The following is a 21,237-nucleotide window of genomic DNA, read 5'->3' as shown; positions in this document are numbered from 1 at the left end:
ATTTCTGCTTCGGTATCTTTGTATTTCTGCATTGCTATGCAGCATTAGAATGGGCAAGCTGATAGGGCCAAAGATAATAATGTGCAATGTAAGCATATTCGCAGACTAAATGAATCTAGAGCTATTGGTGCTTTCTCCCCAAGTTCCATTGTCAATGATGCAGATGCATGCCACAGATGGAAAATCTTCCTCTTCAGATGACTTTGCTAGAACTATGATAGATAAACTGTTTCTGATTTATAGGAACTTCCTAAAAGATCTCCTACTTGACATGTTGCAAAAACTAGGAAATATGCAGCTGTTAATATCAGAGAAGGAAGTGATCTGGGAAAAATCGTCTGGTCAGATTTATTAGTGGTCTAGGAGATGCAGAGAAAGCAAACAAACTTGAAGCTTTGCATATAACATGAAGCTTAGGATATATTCCAAACTTTCGACGGCTGGTGACATTTAGGAAGGAAGAGTAACAATTTAGAAAATCGAGGAAGTTGTATTAGTTTGCTAAGGCTGCCATAACAAAGTACCACAGACGGGGTGGCTTTAACAACAGAAATTTATTTTCTCACAATTTTGGAGGCTGAAGGTCAGAGATCAAGGAGTTGCTGAGTTGGTTTCTTCTGAGGCCTCTTTCCTTAGCTTGTAGTTGGCCATCTTCGACCTGTGTCTTCACATGGTCTTCCATCTGCACATGTCTGTATGCAAATTTCCTCTTCGTACAAGGATACTGGTCGCCTTAGATTAGGGCCCACCCTAATGGCCTCATTTTAACTTAATTATCTTTTTAAAGACCCTATTCCGAATATAGTCACCTTCTGAGGTACTGGGGTTGGGGACTTCAGCATATGGATTTGGAGGGGACACTATTCAGCCCATAACAGAAAGGACATGAAAAATACAATCCCCTTCCAAGACTGCCTGTACTCTGAGATGATTTCTGTTACAAACGATGCAGAGTAACCCATTGTAGAAGGAGAGCTCAAGACCTGAGGTATAGATACCAAAGATGTTGCCATGGTTACATGAACAAAGGCAAAAGTAAAAGCCTGAGTAGATGGGGCAATAATTTAATCATGAAAACTTTTAATAAAAATTGTGAGGTTTGATATAAATTTTATAGATTTTTAAAGAAAAGAACGTATGTCTGATCTTCTATTCAAAATTTGGTTCTTATGTTCAAATATACATTACAGATACTTTCATTCATTCATTTTATTCTGTCTATGTTTATTATCGAGAGTCTACTGTGTGCTGTGCTGTATTCCAAATAATAGCCAGTGTTTTGTTTTCTGGTGAACGATATCTATACAAAACTGAGCCCTTTGGCACGTGAGTGTTAAACTAGATTGCCATTTGTTTTAATTGTTAGTTGCTTTTTCTAGTTTCTATCAAGATACGGCAACATAAATTTTAGCCAGTTTTCAAATGCAACATAGGTAGGAAATAATTAGTCATATATATGTATGTCATCATCCTTTGTAGTCAAAAATACCATAGCTAAAGCCAAGATTGCCCAGGTGCTTCCACGTGTTTAGAATAGTAATTATTAATGGGTGTCCTTTTCTCAGCGGCAATATTTGGGTTAGCAACGGTCCCTATCAAGATCTGGAGCTCTCAATGGTGCCAGAAAATTTACACTCAGATTGTGCCACTTAATGACTCTGAGGATTCATATCTGACTTTTCCCTTAGCTCTAGCTTTGAATAGAATTTCTAAGGAAAATAACAAAAGGATGTTTGTGAAGCAAGACATCCTCCGGAAAGAGTTTATCCTTATCCTAAAAAGAAGTGGTAAACAGACAGTCACCACTAAGTGAGGTCCTTCCAGGCTACCAAGTGGCCTCTGGCAATTCTGTGTCATAGGTTTTCAGGCAGTTAAATCCAATTTTCAAAATGTCATCTTCAAACCCCAAAGCTTGGTAGGGAAATTGCAAAACCCACAAAGGGAGAAATCACTGTAATACAGGTTGTCTCTGTTCATTCTTAATGGACTTCTATTATTCAAACAGACCATGTGACTTGGAAAGTCTTTGTCTGCATTAAACTGCAGAGTGGTTTGAATATAGTACAGATGCCCTGGAAAGCAAAGATGAACATTTTTTCAAATTGAAAACATGTAATGGTTGCCTAGTAAAGAGATAAAAACTTGGCTGATGAAGTTAACCCAAATTGACTTATAAAACTCCTGAAAACAAAAAACTTTTCATTACACATCTCATTTCTCATCTCCAAGCTTTGGCAGTGAGCAGTCTGTCTTTGGAGAGCTGGTCTGATGACGAAAGCTTTTGCCACTCCATTTCATGAAAACCATTGTTTGTGTCTCTGAGTTCAATGAAAAGTCAAAATTAGCAAGAGAGCAGGAAGAGTTACATGCAAGAAAGTTCCAAAGGTCTGTAGAGATTATTAATCAGTTAGATGAGAGCATTGCCTGTTCTCCATGGAATCTTTTTCTTATAAGTGAAGCAAGTCTGGCATTGCCAGCAAATGTCAATGCCATGCAGAGCGACTAGATAAATTTAGAGCGAATGATTTCCCATTTAAATAGAGACCAATGGAGAGTCTATAATAAAACAATTTGCACACAGTTTGGGATATGACAATGGTAATTGTTCTTATGTTGAAAACAAATCTTTCCTGATGTGTGCTTGTGGCAGAGCAGAGTATGTCGTAATATAGCCCTTCCCACATCTATAAACAGTACCAGGAAGGCCATTCAGGATTTGTAACACTTGCCCAGCTTACCCAGGAGCATAACACATTGGGAGGAATGACTACACACAAGAGTTTTCAAACCCTTATTTTGAGCTGGAAAAAGAGTGTTCAATACTAGCCATCTGAAAGCAGAGAAAAAGTGGAATGCCCTTTCATCTTCAGCTGGTGGTTGATGTTCTCGTTACCTGGAACTTCTAAAGATGTTTTAATCCTGCCGGAGCACTGACTCTCAACCAGGCTGCACAATGAAACTACCTGAGGAGTTTTAATAAACTGATACCTGGGATTCACCCCTAGAGATTCTTATTTCAGTGATTTGAGGGATGGTCAAGTAATGGAATTTTTAAAAGCTCCCCAGGTGATTCTAAAGAGCAGACAAGGTTCAGAAAGACTGCTTAAAAAAAAAAAGGAAATTATTAGATGACATTTTGTCATTTATAGCTAAAAAAGTTAAATATATCTAAATAGTTCATATCTCTTTTTTACTAACATCACGACAATCATCCAAACCATCAAAGAAAATGTGAAATAACAGAATTTTTGAACTAGAAAGGACTTGAGATCTTTCAGTCCAGGGATTCTCCAGCCAGTTCTCGGGCTCCTGCGAGTCCTTTCGGTGGTGTGTCAACCCCTTGAAATTACAAGTATGTGTATTTTTCTGAGAAGAGTATCCATAGATTCCATTAGCTTCTAAAAAGGGGCTCTGGGCCCAAAAGGTTAAGAAACACTTACATAGTCTAAATGCCCCAATTTGCAGACGATGAAACTGAAGACCAACATGAACACAGAAAATAATATATTCCTCACCACCCTTCCAGGACATCTCAGAACCAAGCCCATGATGGCCCATATGTTTGTGAACAAAACTGGTTAAAATCCCCTCCCAACCCCCAGAAAAATGGAGCTCCAAACAGACTAACGTTTTGACTAAATCAAGATTTCAACCAGGTAGCTCAAGTATCCAGAACTGCAGAAACGGTAATGTTTTTGAAGACTTCCCTAGACTATTCACAGAAGGGGCCCGGACTAAGCACTTTCTCCTCAAGGATTTATCAGACTAAATGTCAAGTCAGGAAGTGAGCAAATGTTAGCCGAGCCCAAGCTGAGATTAACTAGTGCTCCCAGTGTTGCGTTGTAAACTCAATTTGATTTCTCCAAAGTTTGTATCATGTTTAATTTACACTGTTCTGTGACCTTAGTAAAGTGTGGTTCCTAAGTATATTCATTGATGATGACCTCATTGTGAGTCCACAGCCATTCATGAAAAAAAAGATTCTCTAGAGGAGGTCACTCATATGTCTGTATATCCCTTACATAGCACACTACAACTCTGGGTGGGGGAAACCAGAGGGAGAGAGCTTTTTCCATAACAAAGACCCAGCTCTAGGTAGAGTCACATTGGAGAAGGTAGAACTTTATATGACATTTTTTTTCCCTTTAGCTGTTCAGTGAGACTATTAAGAATTATTCTAACATCTAATTTCCCCAATTTTCTGATTTTGGCATACGCTACCAGAAGTTTTTAGGAGTTCCCTCTGATAAGGTATACATAATATTCTTCACTCGGTATCCATAAACAAAGAAATTTGTCAGGTTTAAGTTAATAAGTTTGGGAGGTTGGAGTCAAACCTGTGTCCTGCAGAGTCCCATAGAAATTATGATATAGTTATGACTATAATACAGTAAAATGAGCATGAGTTTTGGGATCAAACTTAGGTTTAAATCTCAGTTCTGCTACTTATTAGCTGTGTGACCCTCGACAAAGTACTTAAACTCTATGAGCCTCAACTTCACTTTATAAAATAGGATTCATTGCACCTCCATCAGAGGGTCGATATGTTGATGTAAATACCAAATACAGTGCCTTGAATACGATCTACTCAAACGTGAGACACCTTCTTCCACTACCTTCTAAAGCTGTGTTCTTTCCACTAGACCGAGTAACTTTCAGAACTCTTCCTATTCCTCTTCCTCACCTCAGCACCACTAACCAAAGACACTGCTAAAATCCAGAGCAGAGAACGTTGCATTAATGAATGAAAGATGTTGAACACTTTTCTTCCCATGTGCTTGGAATTCTTACTCTAATCGCAATAATAGGTCAAAAATTAATATCATGAATCAAAAAAGAGGAAAGGGAGAGAGAGAAAAAAGCCAAATCTAAGAAAAAAAATTACGAGAAATTTGGAAGAAAGAGAGAGATTGTGGCAGCCAGTCACAACACTGGGCTGAGGATCGTTTACAAGATGGTACCCAATTTATTCATTCATACACTACATGTTCTCTGAAGAACAGATTAATACGAAGTCAGAACTATGTTAGCCTCAGTGTGAGGTGGAGTGTCTGATATATATTTTACAAGACATCATTTTGGCCTTTGGGAGTTTTTTATCACAGAGGGAACATAAAACTATTCAGTAAAATTGTAAGGACATACGCGATTTTATTTAATGAATGATACAAACATTAAATGCTATAATTATTCCTAAAAAGAGGAGAAAGAGTTGGGGGAAGTAGGTCCTGAACTGAGACCTAAATGGCTGGAAATGTCAACCTAGAGGATATAAACTTTGGCGCAAGTGGAGAAACCAAGGACTGAATGGAGGACTAAAGGACCAGAAGATGTCAATCTATGAAGCAAAGTTAGGAAAAGGTCCTGCGCAGGTGGAATAGCATCCTGGAGTTGAGACTTGTTCAAGAGGCATTAGAGAAAATAATCCTTACCAGATTGTGTTTTGAAGGCCTGAGGGATAAAATTATGAAAGGACTTCAATGTCATGACCATGTCATGTAGCCCTTGGATATTTCCTAAGCCTAGCAAGCATATTCAGGGCCATAAAGGAAGAACTAATTCATAGTAGAAACAAAATTCTTCAGAAGTTCCCTAAGAACCTAAAGAAAATCTAAAGACACCTAAATATGACCCATTTTAGATTTCCCTCTGCATTTCTACATGTAGCCATTTCCCAATAATTTGCAAAGTGCGTCAGAAGTCCAAATAACCTCAGACTACATACATAAACAAGAGGCAAGCCTATGCTTCAGTTTGGTGATTCTAGGCTTGGTGTATGATTACCACTCAGCATTCAACTGTTAACACCACCCAGACATATCTGCGTCACTTTTTAATTTATCCATCATTCTTAATGCCGCAGTTTCAAAATCCTTTGCCAAAGCACACAGGAGTTTTTTTTCTAATTTTACATTGCTCCACTTGGCAATAAAGGGAAATCAGTTATTGACTACATTATCCATAGTTCTTAAGGAATGGCCAGACTTTCCCAGTGATTCTCATCTCCAAATTTCCTACACTAGCAACTCTCTAGGCTGGAGACACAGCCCAGGCAAACTTCAGAATACTGTCTGTCCTTAGAGTACTGTCAAGGGCTCATTTAAACTTAAGAATTAACATGAAAGATTCTTGTGTTTGCAGACGAAAAGGGACTAAACATTGTCATTTTCTTCTCGGCCTCAAGCTTAGGGTTGGCTGCCAAGGGGAACGGCCCTACTCAGTTTCCCTTGGAACTCTATGTAAACAGCTTGAAGCCAAGAGAAATCAACTAATCCTAGCTAGTAAGATCAAGGGTTATGACCTCGCTCTGGGAATGCTAGCCTGCCCTGACTATGATGGAACACAGAGGAAAAGAACCAATATTATTATATGAATGCCTGCTTCTTCCGTGTGGGTGGGATAAATCAGGGAAGCAAGAACAAAAAAGTAAAAGCAAAGCCAGAGTGAACTAGCAGAAACAAAGTTAAATATAAAGGGAAGGGAGCTAGTGAGAAGAAGAGTAAACAAGAGATGAAAACTGCGTGCTAATAGAAATAAAAAGAATGGTTGAGATGGAGATAATGATGCTTCCAGCAGTGTTAAGCAGTACCACTTTTTTCTCCTACCTAAACCACCATTGGCACCCTTGCAAAAGTTGCTATCTCTTCCCAAAGTTGAGCACAATTTATCTTAAAGGCATCCTACTGGTTAATATATCTTTACAATAAACTCTCTGCTAAGTGTAAAGAACTGGAGAAATAAATTGAAGTGGCTTTTAGTGGTGGCTGGGGGTATCGGATTGACAGCCTTGCAAATGGATGGCTTCTTTTCTCCCAAGAATAGATACAGCCCGATAAACAGAGGTGTAAGATTCCCCCACTGCTTCACCAATATGCCTTCACCCCGACAAAGTAATGGCTGCAAGAAAGAACAAGTCACCTTTTCAGCCACTTCTCTGCTGATACCGCTCAAGAAGTGACTTTTAGCACCAAAGTGAGAGAACTGTTTTCCCTACAACCAGCAAAACAGAGACACAACCCACCTGTTTCACTTGGAACAGAGAACAGTCCAATCAGATATGAATAACTTTTGACTACCCTCAGCTCGACTGGTTTCAAAGCACTGAACTTAAAGTGAAAATTAACTTGAGTTTCCCATTACAATTTCCCACAGCCATCGAGTCCTCCAACAGTCCCCGGCACTAAATCAGCTAATGCAGTATAGTGTAGCTATTTTATCTGGTTCTCCCAAAGATATCTGAAATGAGTACTCTGCCATCCATGAAATCAAATGAATCTCAGGGACATTTCTATTTATGCAGTGTGAGGGGGATCTTTCAAAAGAGAAAGGAAAAGCATAAAACAGGATGGAATGTTTCCAAGAGAACAAGTAACGTGCATTTTCCCTTCTGAAAGAAAAGCAGCAAATATGTATGAAAAATTGAGGGGCATAAGTTAAAGTGGAATCTTAACATCATTTATTTATGTACTGAACTTAAGAACCACTAAAGTCATCATCATCACATAACCTTAAAATGAGCAGAGACCAATATAACACGACTATCCGATCACAGTCAGTAGATGTTAGAAAACATATGCTTTGTTTATCTTATACTTTCCTAAACAATCATACACAGCTTTCTTTTGTTCCAGGAGTCATTCAAGCATATAATAAGAGTTCCAGCAAGTTGAAACTTCTTGTCTCTGGTTATTTTCATGGAGCTGTAAACCTGCTGCCGCCAAGTCAGTAGTTTTCTTATGTTGTCAGAGAGGATTAAAAGGAAAAAGAATGTCATCATTCCAATTCTCATTAGTAAAGAACTTCTCCATCTTCAGTCCCTTCCATTAACCCTCATTAGCAGTTTGCATTTACTTTTAAAACAATTTTAAACATCCCTGGCGCTTTCAAGGTAAAAAGCACTAACCTTCACCCCGTGGTCTGCAGTTCACACTTACTATTCCCTTAGCTATTACAATTTCTCACCCTGGCTTTTTTCTCTTGTTGTATCTCAGAGCAAATCTCCAATCATCAGCCTTACGGACACTCAACTGGTTTTCCCATGAGTTTCAGACCTTGTCTTGTCTTTGCTCATCTATTAGTTCATTCATTCATTCCTTCTTTCACTTAACAGACATTTACACAGCATCTCCTCGAGTCTTTATTTCTCCTACGATCATGTTGAATCAAATCCAAAAGAAAATATTGTACAGTTGAAAAGGCACCAGAACAGAAGTCCTGGATCTAGTGTCAGTTCTGTCACCCACCAAGTATGTGCCCTTGATCAAGTCACTTTCCCAATTTATAACTCTGTTAATAGGGGTTGGGCTGTATCATGTCTAAGACCCCTTATAGCTCTGAAATTCTACAATTTCATTGTCACTCCAGGAATTCAGTGCAAACAGACAAATCCACACCGTGATGTTATAACTTTGAGATATCAGTTTGAGGATATTTACATTTTCAGTGGTTGAATACAAGAGCTATCCTAAAGTGAAGTAAGGAAATTCTAACTTTGGTACTTTTTGGTATGTTAATGGGCCACTAGAGGAGTATTTGAGGACAGAGGTGCTCCAATTCCTTTTAGGAGACTAGTCTTGACTACTGGTCTATTTACTGTCTCCAATTCACCTCCTTCCATTCTCCCTTTACCCACTCCAAGCAGGCTTTCACTCCTACACATCCAATGAAACTGTTCTCATCAAGGTCACCAAATGGTTTTCACAGAGTTAAATCCAGTAGTCAACTGTTACTCCTCATCTTACTTGACTCTTCATCAGCCCTTGACATGGTCCATCGCTCCTCCACAACACTCTTTCTCCGTTGGGCATCTATGACTCACTCTCTTCACCTACCTCATTGATCACTCCTTCTCAGCTTTCTTGGCTAGTTTCTCTTCTTCAGCCAGCCCCCTAATTTTGCAGTTCCCTCCAGCTCTGAGTTGTTGGTCCTTTTCTCTGTGTGCACTCACTCCCTTGGTGATCTTGTCTAATCCCATCGTTTGAAATTCCATCTATATGCCAAAAACCCCCAAATTTATATCTCTAACCAAGACCTCTTTCCTGAACTCCACATTTGTATATCCAGATGGTTAATATGCCTCTGAAAAAAGAATTCCTGATGTTCTTGGCCAAACCTAATCCAAACAGTTCAGTCGATGGAAGCTCCATCTTTCCAGATGCTCTGCCAAAAAGTCTTTGGAGTACTCTTTGGTCCCTTTATTTCTCTCCTACCCTATATTTCATCCGTTATGATATCAGCTCTACATTAAAAATAAATCAGAAGCAAATTACTTCTTACCTCTACTGCCATCTCTCTCCTGGAGCTGCAGTGGCTTCCTAATAGGTCTCCTGACTTCTATCCTCGCCCCTTGACTTCTGACACAGAAGTCATAGTGGTCTTTTGAAACACTAACTCAAGCCCTCCATTGGATATCACCAAAGTTTTCACAATGGCCTGCAGGCCTTACATCATCTTGTTTCCATAACCCTTCTGATTTCACCTCCTATGAGTCTCTCTGTTGTTCATTCCACTCCAATCACACAGGCCTTCTTACCTCAAACATGCCAGGCACAGACTTAGTGCTAGCTCTTCTGATTGCAGGTATCTGCACAGCCAATTTCCTCACCTCCTTTAAGCCTGCTCGGTTCTCATCTTTTCATTGCATCATACCCTGTCCATCCCACCCGGATCAGGCACTCCTCATGCCCCTTACCTTGATCCGCCTTTTCTTTTTCCATAGCAATTATCACCTTCCAATGATCTAAGTAATTTACTTATTTTATTTATTGCTTATTTTCTGACTTCCTATACTAGAATGTAACCCACGGGAGGACAGGAATCTTTTTCTGTTTGCTCATTGGTGTATCTCAAGTACTTGGAACTGTCACAGGCACCATACATGCTTTATATTTGTTAAACAAGTGATGAATCAATAGATCACTGAGTGAGCGGATGAATAAGTAAGATTGGTCCTATAGTTATCATATTATAATCAACATCATAAGAAGCTACATATGAAATAATAACCTTAATATTACTCCAACTATCCAATCAGTGCCCAATCTCACTGCCTCTTCTTGATCATTTGATGCTCCCGTTGGATAGAGAGCCTTTAGAGTTCACATCTCCCCATTGTGGAGACCTTTGACCTTCACTCACCAGAATCCTCAGAACAAAGTTTAACCTGCGGTTGAAGAGACATAAAGAGCTCTGTACCCATCCTGGTGACTTACAATAAAGCCTATAAAATAACTACCTTATATTTCTGCTGTAAGAAGTGTAAGAGAGAAGAGTAAAAGTTAACATTATTGAGGTCTATGTGGCAGACATTATTCTAAAGTTTCACAAGTATAAACTCCTTTCTTCCTTACAACAACTCCTACCTCCTGACCTCACACCTCTCTTCTCATTATTGCATGTGATCCATCTGGACAACACTCGGAAAGTAACAAAAGTGCAAATGGGTCAGAAGGGAAGATACAAAACTAAGGAAGTACATCATGGCCTTTAACATTTCTAAAGAAAAATGTTATCTCTGTCAAGCACAGCTGCCATATCTCCATGAAGCCAGGCTGAGAAAATGTTTACGTTGACACACTGAAGGTCAAATATTCAAGGTTAATTAAATTTCTCCAAGGTGAATCATGGAGATGGCCTAGTTAGAAGTGGATATAGAATTTTTACTGCCTAGCCATAAATTGGCACTGACTTGCCAAATACACTTAAGCACATTTCTAAGTATTTTTGCTTATAATCAATTATTTTACATATTTTCTGTTACTAGTCTTTTACAAAATTGATTGACAAAAAAATTTACTAGCTTACCTGTGCTCATCTCATTATCATTTCAAGCAGCTTCCTATTACCCTACTTTCTCATCTCCATAAACACAAGAAAAAAAATGTCGTTTCAACTAACTTCCTTGAAGTCACCCTCTACCTGCTTCCAATCATGTTAACCCTCTCACAGTTGAAGATCTTTTCTTCCCCCAGCTATTTTCATCAGCTCATTCAGCATCCATTTATTGAATGTCTACTGAATTGCAGTTACCGTGCTAAGCACAAAGAAGCATAATCCACAGTCCTTCGATCAGAGAATTTAGTGTCTAATTGTAAAGAGGAAACCAATACCCTGAAAAAGTTTCATATAATAACCCTAATGTCCATAAAAAGAGGACTAGACAAATAAGACAATTATGTTCATAAAATGGTATACTACAACTTAAATCAATAAATTAGATTTAAATGCATCAATATGGCTAGTTTAAAAAAAATTGAGTTAAAAAAGCAAATTTTCAAAAGATATATGCAGTAATTACACTACATTCTTTTACAAAAAAAATTACAAAATGACATTATGTATTGCTTACAAATATCAGAATGTGTAACAAAAACCATAGACTTAAAGATTAGCCACCAAATTCAGATTGGTGACTGCCTCTGGAGAGGGAGGAGGGGAATGGGGTTGGAAAGTATATAATGTGAACTTCAACTCGATCAGTAAGGTGCTATTTCTTCATTTGAAGAAAAATATATGAAACCAGTATTTTTAAATGGTAAATTTTCCTAATTTGGGATAGTGAATATATGGTACTTTCCTATATTTTAACATGTTTTTTCCCTAATGTCTTCCAAATTTATAAATGAGAAAGAGAGAAGAGAGGGAGAGATGCCACACTGAAAATACCATTCACAATAGATGGGAACACCAAAGGCCATAGAGATGATACCAAAGACATCAGTGGTGTCAAGGGAGCAGCAGGTATGAGGGGCTGTGAAGGGACGGTGGGGAGAGACCAGTGAATGGGAGTGTTCCTGGAAGTCCTCCTCAAAACACCAGACTGGAGTCAGGCTTGAAGCATGACTAAAAGTCATACAGACTGAGATGAGCAGGAAGAGTACTCCAAGGAAGATAGCAGAGGGAAAGACGAAGATGCAGGAAAGGACAGGGAGCATTCAGCGGAGACAGCCTCAGGAGACCGTCTTGAGTTTGAATTTTAACTCTGCTATTTACTAGCTAAGTGACCTTGGGGAAGTCACTTAATCTCTCTGAAATTGTTTCTTCAACTTGAACATGGGATAATAATATCTTCCTGGCTGCATTATTGCACAGGCTAGAGAAAATGTATTCGAAGATGCCTGACATATACAGCAAATGCTCACAAATGAACGTGATGATTAATGATTATTACCTGGGACTAAGACTCAGGTCTCTCAATTTCTTGAGTCAGTGATCTTTTCATAACACCACACTGCTGATTTTGTAATTTAGCCTTATCCTAATTTCATGTAACCAAAATTTTCACAATAATAAAGCCAGCGACCTCAGTGGAATCCTGGGCAACTCACTGGAACTGGATTTTAAAATATGCCTCTTAAAAACAGTGTGAAGTTTCCTTAAAACATTAAAAACAGAACTACTGGCAATTCCACCTCTGGAATTTATCTGAAGAATACACTAACTTGAAAAGACATATGCACCCCCATGTTCATTGCAGCATTATTTACAATAGCCAAGATATGGAAACAACCCCAGTGTCCACTGATGGATGAATGGATAAAGAAGTTGTGGCATATATATAAAACGGAATATCATTCAGCCATAAAAAAGAATGAAATCTTGCCATTTGCAACAACATGGATGGACCTTGAGGGCATCATGCTAAGCGAGATAAATCAAACAGCGAAAGACAAATACTGTATGATCTTGCTTATATGTGGAATCTAAAAACAAAGCAAAAAAACAAGCTCATAGATAAAGAGAACAGACTGGTGGTTGCCAAAGGCAGGGGGTGGAGGGTGGGCAAAATGGTGAAGGGAATCAAAAGGTACAAACTTCCAGTTGTAAAATAAATAGGTCATGGAGATGTAATGGTGACAATAGTTAATAATACTGTATTGCATATTTGAAAGTTGCTAAGAGAGTAAATCTTAAAACTGTTCATCACAGGAAAAAAAATTCTGTAACTGTGTATGGTGATGGATATTAACTAAACTTACTGTGGTGATCATTTTGCAATATATACAAATATTGAATTATTATGTTGCATACCTGAAGCTAATATAACGTTGTCACTTATACCTCAATTTTTGAAAAATGCCTCTTTTGACATGCACTACAGCTTCAGACTCTACCTTTCACTGCCTCTATTGGTTGTTCTCTGAGAACATTCCTGATTATTTCATATGTCCTAAATATGACCTTGAAACAGCCAAAGCTAGAACTTTTGGTTAATTGGCTTCCCAGTTGTTGAGTCAGCTGCTGGCTAAAATTTGGAATGCCAAACTTGTCTCAGCCAGGACGTTAAAATAGGAGAGTTACACGTTTAACGCCTTGAAGTAACTGGCCTTCAATGTTTACCAAAAACCCAAGTGCACAGGACTTCGGTCACGTTGCTGTTATTGATAAAGCCTTCACAGATTTCTTCAACAGACTCTAACATATTTTCCATTTTACTCAGATTGCTATGAAAGTAAGTTTAAATAGCAATTAAAAAAAAAAACTTCAGCAGACTTCCCCAATGCTGCGCCATGTGAATATACACTAATAGACGCTCTGGAAGTCCCCAGGACTCTCATACATCCAGTATCAGTAAAGGGAGGCTGCATCCACATGGCTCCAAGAACGACGCCTCTCTCCAAGCAGACGGATGGTCCCTGGTCACTCTCCTGAGCCAGCTGCAGCACCATCTAAGCCCAAATTTGGGCAATTGACTTCTTTTTCTCAGTGAGGTTTTGGCAACCATTGTCACTATCCTGGGAAGTTGTCCTTTCTTGGAGATAAATTGCCATGGGAAACTATCTTTTCCCTTTTAGCACATATTTGCAAATTTCATTGCTCTGCATGGACGGAAGAAGCATATGCTGCTTCTCAACACCACTCGCCTCGAACAGCTGAAAAACACACGGTTGTTAGGAGCAATGGACATACCCCATCCAGAAATCTCCTTTTGTGAGACAGGCTCAACTAAAAATGCCACAAACTTGCATTGATAACGTGCTGTTTTCGTCCACCGTCAACCCACTATTACTGCCAACAATCTTTCAAAACAATATTAGGGCTCTCAGAATCCTCACCAATCTCCCACTCCTCTCCTATACCTTTTCTTTCATCTCCTAAAGAACAAAGAAACAGATCTGTGATTTTCTCAGGGTTAATTAATGATATTTATTGAAGGCACTAACTTTGTCGCATTGTTTTTGGTTTATAGCAGCGTTGTCAAGAGGGGGTTTGAAATGAGCTAAGATGACATCTCAGCCTTTGAGGGAAAACCCACACAAACCCACAGCCAGGGCTAGAGTTTGACATTTGAGAATACGTTCTAGGTGAGAGAACCAGAAAGAGGATAGGCCAAGAATCAGCAATTCTTTTAATCCAATGTCCTTCCAAAGTGATAGGTAACGGAATATACCACCCCAGAATATGCCTCTTGGGCAGAATGATTATTTTGAGCTGAAGGTAACTGAGAAGAAATAGATACAAGAAAAGCTCTCTTCCCTCCCCCTTTTTGCCTAAAAGTGGGATATAAATTTGTAAAGATGTCTCCCTCCCCCTTCTACCAGGAAGGACAGATGTTACCAAAGACAAGTATCAGCCCAGAGAGAGCACCAGAGGAATCCACATAACAAACTCTACTACCTAGCCCTTATCTTCCATTAGTTCCCTCATATATTAATCTTCCCACAATTTGCCACCCTAGAAACTCAAGGTCCTTTTTCTCTGTCTTGTCACTTCTCTAAAAATTTACTGTTCATTTGTCAAGATGCTACATAAGCCCGAGTTCTAACCACTCTTCTGAGTTACTCATCACTAAGTATTCCCATTGCATGCACGATGCATATGCTAATAAACTTGTTTGTTTTTCTCTTGTTAATTTGTCTTTTTTCAGTCAAGTTTACAGGGCCCCAGCCAATGAACCTAAGATGGGTAGAGAGGAAAAGAGTTGTTTTCCTCCCCTACAAATGCACACTAGGGGACAAGAGGGGCTTGGTAAATTGCCTTTCTCTGTCTGCTATAAAGAGGGATGTTACCCATCTCTGAGATTACTGGTCTAGTGTTTTCTATAATTACAAAACCTCCCAACAATTACAAATAGAGGATAAAAGAAGCTATGATTTTCATTTTCTAATTTTGAAAAATTCTGAAATTAAAGGAATTTTTTCTCTTTCTTTAAGAGAAGCAGAAACCAATAGGCACAGCACATCTAATGATGCTTTAAAGGTAACATTTTGGAGTTCATCTCCAAAGACAGGCTAGGCAACAGCAGAGAAATCTATGGGACTTCAATTAGCCATCATAGTTTTTCATTTTATTTTTTGATTAACTTTTTTCATGCATAGCTGAAAAACACTAAACAGAATGAAAGGCAAGTTTTGTAATTAGACTAGATTGCCCAAAGCAAGAGAAAAAGAGAGACAGAGAAATCCTGTAATTCAGCTCCTAAGTAACATTCTCCACATGATAGAGTTCCTTCATACATTTTTTAATCAGGTTTTAAAGTTTTGCGTGTATACATTGAAATGAGTGTTTCTGTTGGGAAAATATACTATTTTGCATCAAGGCTTTCATTTTCTCTTAAACACATCTTTTCCCTCATATTTTAAAACATATAGTACATAGAAATGTGAGAAGGCAAGGAGGAAAGGAAAAATATCATGAGAGAGAAATAGATGATAAAACTTACATATGTGACTATAGCTCTTTCAAAAACATTATTCATTAGTACATATATTAAACTATAATACGAATCAAATCATATCCTCTGGGATAGCAAATAAAAAACTGTGTCGTATGCTTATTGCGCAGGAAACTATATAACTCATATAGGAAAACATTTGGTTGAAAATAAAATACACTTTAATTTGGCAAAGTTTTTCATGTTATCTTTATGGTCAAAATGGAAAAATTGGACTACATGATAGAATAGGTGAACAAGTGTACCCAAAACCATATTGATGGATCAATGGCACCCTGGAGTAGAGTTTCTCACGGATGACACAGCTCTCTGCTTTTGGACCATCAGCCTTTCTCATCAATAAATTACGTAAGAGAATAGGCTTAGCACATTAGTAACAAGAACACAAACTGAAAGGAATAGCTAAGAGGGTAAAATAAATATGTTAAGATTCCAGAAGGACTCAACAGGTTAGAAGTACAGGCCCAAACTAACAAGATATAATTTAGTAAGGATAACGGTTAGTTCTATATTGGGATCAAAAATTTAAATACAAAATTAGAAAATGGTGGAAAACCAGGAGCTAGGGTTCCTATCAGAAAAAAGTCCTGAACACAGAATTAGAGAACACCTGTGGCATAAATCAATTTATCTCCCTGTGTCCCTCTGTTTTCTCACCTAAAAACCGGACATAACAGTATCTACCTCTCAGGGTTGTTGGGCAGTTTAAATGAGATAACACGTGAGACCAAATCTTACAGCAGTCTATGTAGACCGAGGTCTCATGAGCCCACACACAATGACAGTGTCAGGTCAAGTGGTATATTGTCTGCATTGTGCTGGGTACTGGTCAAACCAAGGGAATAACACTACGATCAGGTTTAGGGGCCTGACTTTTAGATGAATGGAGGAAAGTCAGAAAGCATTTATTGAGCATCAGCTTATGGGCCTAATAGCAGGCTCTGGGAATATTCAGGGGAAGCCATGGTCTCTGCCCCCAAGGAGCTCTCAATGTAGAAACAAATGATAGGAAAGTTCACCTAAAAGAAGGTGGTCAGTGTGTTGACAGTTCTGTAAGCAAGATCAATGAGAAATAGTTGTCTGAATCACCCTTACCTCACCCACCACATCTAACCCAGCGTTTGCTCATTGCACCTATTCAATAAACCTTTTCTTTTTTTTTTTTTTTTTAAAGATTTTATTTTTTCCTTTTTCTCCCCAAAGCCCCCCGGTACATAGTTGTGTACTCTTCGTTGTGGGTTCTTCTAGTTGTGGCATGTGGGACGCTGCCTCAGCGTGGTCTGATGAGCAGTGCCATGTCCGCGCCCAGGATTTGAACCAACGAAACACTGGGCCGCCTGCAGCAGAGCGCGCGAACTTAACCACTCAGCCACGGGGCCAGCCCTCAATAAACCTTTTCTGAACGAATGAGTGATAGAAGTTTTGTCTGGAAAAGAGAAGACTTAGGGAGTACAAAAAAATCTCTTTAATATTTAATCTTGAAATTCTAACTTAAGAAGGAATAGACCTATATTTGTAGCTCCAGAGAGGAGAACGGAGGCAAAAGGGTGAAGGGACAAGGAGGCAGAATGAGTTTTCTATAGAAAAACGTTCTAATAATTAGAGCTTCTGACAGAGAAAGGACTAGCTTAAGAACTAGCGAGTGCTCATCACTGAGAGTGTTCAACAAGAGGCTATCTAGGACGATCAGGATGCTGTGGAGGAAGTTCCTACACTGGGCTATGGGAAGCTGGACTGTATGGAAAAAAATACTTTCCATTTCAGAGACGCTGATCTGAGGATTAAAAGGCTATAGTCCTGATACCCAGTGCCAGTATTGTAGAGCCTGTCATATTAGGTACTGGGATATTAAACTGGACAATAGCATTTGATTTAAGCAGCCAAAAAAAAAAACCAAGAGAGAAGATGACAGTGTAAACATTATCTCAGGTTATAACGAGGACTCCACGAAATGTGTGGCATCTGATACTGATACATAGACATACACAGCTTAGACTTCATGCCACATTGACAGAAACTCTTCCTGAAGTCCTTGGCTCCACCATGGAAGACTGAAGTGGTCTTCCACGTTGGTCAAGTGCATAAAAGGAATTTTTGCCAGTGTGTTTGCACAGGAGTGTTACTGCTTCATAGGTAATAGCTCACGTAACAATTCCCAGACAACAACTTCCCTGTGCCGACCCTGAATAAGATGAATCAAGTCGAGTTAACCCCAGACCAGAGGGAAAAGTGTACCCAAGTCTTCACTGAGGGCTGCCCTCAAAGCCCTAGTCCCCAGACACCTCATGCTCAATCAATCTGGAGAAACGTATCAGTGATAGCCCTGCTCATAGGCAGTCATGGCAAACACCATGAAGATGGCACATGAACGTCCTCTATTTGATAAACATTGTTTTATAACAGCAAAAACATTAATGCTGTAAGACTAATTAAGGTTATTATATTTCATCTGGGCCCAGGAATCCTAAAGCTTGGCCTTCTTTGTGTATCTCCATTCAAAGCTCCCAAGCCACGGCGTCTTTCGCTGAGGTATTCGCCTTCATAATTAAGACTAACTCTCTGAAACCTGAAAGAAAGATTTTGTCAGTAGGTCTAAATTACCCCTCCAGGGAATGTGTGTACTGTTCCTCCTCTGAAAGTTGTATTTCCTTGCTTTTCTTTGCTTTTAAAAAATCCACTTAGGATATTTTTTTTTTAAAAAAATTTTAATTTAAAAAGCTAGATCTTTTTCTTTCCAGGCCTCTTAATTGAGATCCAAGGTTTAGAAAAGTCTGACAATCTGCAGGGTCCTTTTCCTGGGACCCTGCTTTCTTACGTTTGTTAGTAGGTCAGGGACACTGATTATACTATAAAATTAATATATGTATTTATGGTTCTTAATGGCTGCATCCAATGTTGCTTTGCCTCTGGGCCTATTGACTGGAATCAAGGTAAAAGGGACAGTGCCAAGTTTCCCAGACAAGGTTGCCTACAGAAGCAAAACCGAAAGCTTAACGCAAAAGGGAAGTACAACTGTGAAAAGTCCATGTCCAAAATTAACAAATAGAGAAAGCCTGAAAACCACACACCCCAGGGCTCCATTTCATCTTCAAGAAAAACCAGGATCTAACTTTTCACTCAGAAGTTTCCATCCCAGGTCACTTCAGCAGCACAACATTTCAATTCTATTATTTAAGGAATGGTTTGAAATGTTCCCCAATCCAGTTTAACACGTCCCAAAGCGCACTTCCACAGTGTGTAAGTGCACTGCCAAATAGCCAGGCCCGCCGCAAACACAGGTAAGAGCAGCTAGGCCAACAGAGGAGGTTACATTTGTTTGGTAACTTTCCCCAGGCTATTAGTCCAGACTGCAAGAAGCTCAAATGAGACGTGCTTCTCAGAGTTTGCAGTAAACTAAGCAGAATAGCAAAGAGCACAGCCCAGGGCCTAGAGCAAAGGACGAAGCAGGAGCAGTGACGGCCACCTGAATGTTCAAGCTCCTCAGCAGTGTCACCAAAATGCCATCTAAGGCCCATGGCTGCAATGTGAACCTGTGGCACGTCTGACTGAATGCCAGAACCCAGAGCAGCAAGTTACAAAGAGCTAGTTCAATCCACCTCTCCAGCCTCTATTTAATTGTTTAAGTAAACATGATGAAAAATACACGACGGTGTACTCAAGCTGTAAAGGCCTCACGACCTTACCTCTCCAGAGGACTTCGGACTAGTCGGCGCTACCTTCCCGCTCCCTCCATTTGCCACAAGTTGTTATATTAAATTCAGGCTCAAACCCGCTTAGGCTGTAATCCGCAATCCGTTTTTCATTTAACTTCTAAACATTAAGATAAATAGAAATCTCATCAGTAAACATTGTGACAGTTATCTTTTTAACTGTCATTTATATAAACTTATGCACATCCCTTTCTAAATCACCCTCAGATGTATCAGTTGTTCAAATATAAACATATTTAGCAGAATTCTGTCATCTCCTCATATGTATATTCATTGGTGAATGACTCACTTCATACATCTTCATAAACCTGAGAAACTGTCTTCTGCGTTATTCACAGATTCCGGTGATGGTCATGCCAGCAGAGTCAAAAGCTGACAATGTATGCAGCCAGGTCGGCCCTGGGGAAGAGGAGCCAAAAGTCATGGCTTTGGAATCATTTTAATCTGTCTCTGGGTACAAGAAATGTCACAGAGGTTCACCTGAAATCAAATTATCCCTTTCTCTTTGCTTGTTTTGTACCACCTAATCCTCTAACTCTTTATTAAACTTTATCTTTCCCATCTGCTCCAGCGAGTGCTCAACACCTTGTGGACCAACTGCGGGCTGATTGGTTTTTATGAGCAACAGGATCTCAGTTTTATGCACATGCTTAGGATTATCTCAAGGACAGAGAGGATGAACAATCCATTAAACAGAATAAGCAACTACACATCTCAAGGTAGCTACGGCGTAGACTTGATTTCAAAAGAAAAGGCTGAATTAAAATGTCTGTCCAAAATGTCCGACCTCCCACACATAGAAACAGCATTTTCTGTCCTCCCCGTTCTAGTGAGTGCTACTACTAGAAATCACATCTCAGTCCCACTCAATCAGACTTCCCAGCCCTTAAATCTTATTTTAAGATCTGACACTACATTAAGAAAAAGATCCTCTGGAAAGCCCTCTTTGCGCTGATCTGTGGGCACAGCGTGCCGAATGCACAGGCGCATGCGCACGCAGGCACACATACTTTTTAAAAGGAAAACGCATCGTTATTTCTTGATGTAGACAACTTATTTCTTTAGTTACTGTAGAAATATATGTATCCCATTGCTTAAATTTATAAAACCTCAATCCTGAAAATTTAGTCAAATACACAGATTTATCTGAGAAAGCCAATTTATATTGCTAGTCAGTGCTAATTACAGACATTAGAAAATCATTGCGGTTATTTCTTTCAACATTTAGTTCAATGTAGAGTAATCTACTAGGAGCCCGTTTTTCCACCTCCTAATTTAAATGTGAACACTGTTGTAAAAGTCTTTGCTTACTTGATTTTCATAAGAATTCCTTACACATACTCATCTCTCTTTGCGCCCCTGTTTTATTGATGAGTTCAGTCTGTTTTCTTGTTTTTGAAAGGCTGACCTTTCAAACAAAGGTACTTGTTTTTTCTGTTACTCTAAAGCTTTATGATCCTGTAATAATAACAATTATGATGGCATCTGATCACACTGTATATATTAATGACAAGACATATCTGGCCACATGTCTTCACAGCTTACTGATCTCATTGATGAGAGCTGTCAGGCTGCCTCCTCACAACTTGTATCTCAGGGTAATTAAAAATGAGCTTTTGTAGCAGTTTGAACTTTCTTTTGCAGTGAATTGGAAATATCCCATGCTGTAGAAAGAGAGAATGTACCAGTCACCTGCTCCGCTTTATGCAACGAAAGGCGTGAAAAACAGGTCCAGGAGTTAATCATGTTACCAGAGTGAGGGCTTTCAAGCTCTTGCATATGCTTCTTTATTTGTCATTCTGCTTACGGAAAGAATGCTGAAGTGAAGAGCTGAGTGTCATCTTCACCTTGCCG

The 21,237-nt window shown here is 39.1% G+C and overlaps 1 long non-coding RNA gene across 1 annotated transcript in view; it reads left to right on the top strand.

Annotated features, from left to right (window-relative positions):
* The window catches only part of LOC111773595 (uncharacterized), a 69,505-nt gene extending 49,557 nt beyond the window's left edge, over window positions 1-19,948 (top strand). Inside the window, exons 2-3 of the long non-coding RNA XR_002808236.2 lie at window positions 11,630-11,739; window positions 19,722-19,948. This is a non-coding gene — a long non-coding RNA (uncharacterized lncRNA). The remainder of the gene's footprint in view (window positions 1-11,629; window positions 11,740-19,721) is intronic.
* The last annotated feature ends 1,289 nt before the right edge of the window (window positions 19,949-21,237 follow it).

The sequence above is a fragment of the Equus caballus genome, chromosome 5, assembly GCF_041296265.1.
Source record: "Equus caballus isolate H_3958 breed thoroughbred chromosome 5, TB-T2T, whole genome shotgun sequence".
Lineage (NCBI taxonomy): Eukaryota > Metazoa > Chordata > Mammalia > Perissodactyla > Equidae > Equus > Equus caballus.
Note: the sequence above shows the minus strand (reverse complement) of the source record. Positions and strands in the feature narration are given on the sequence as shown.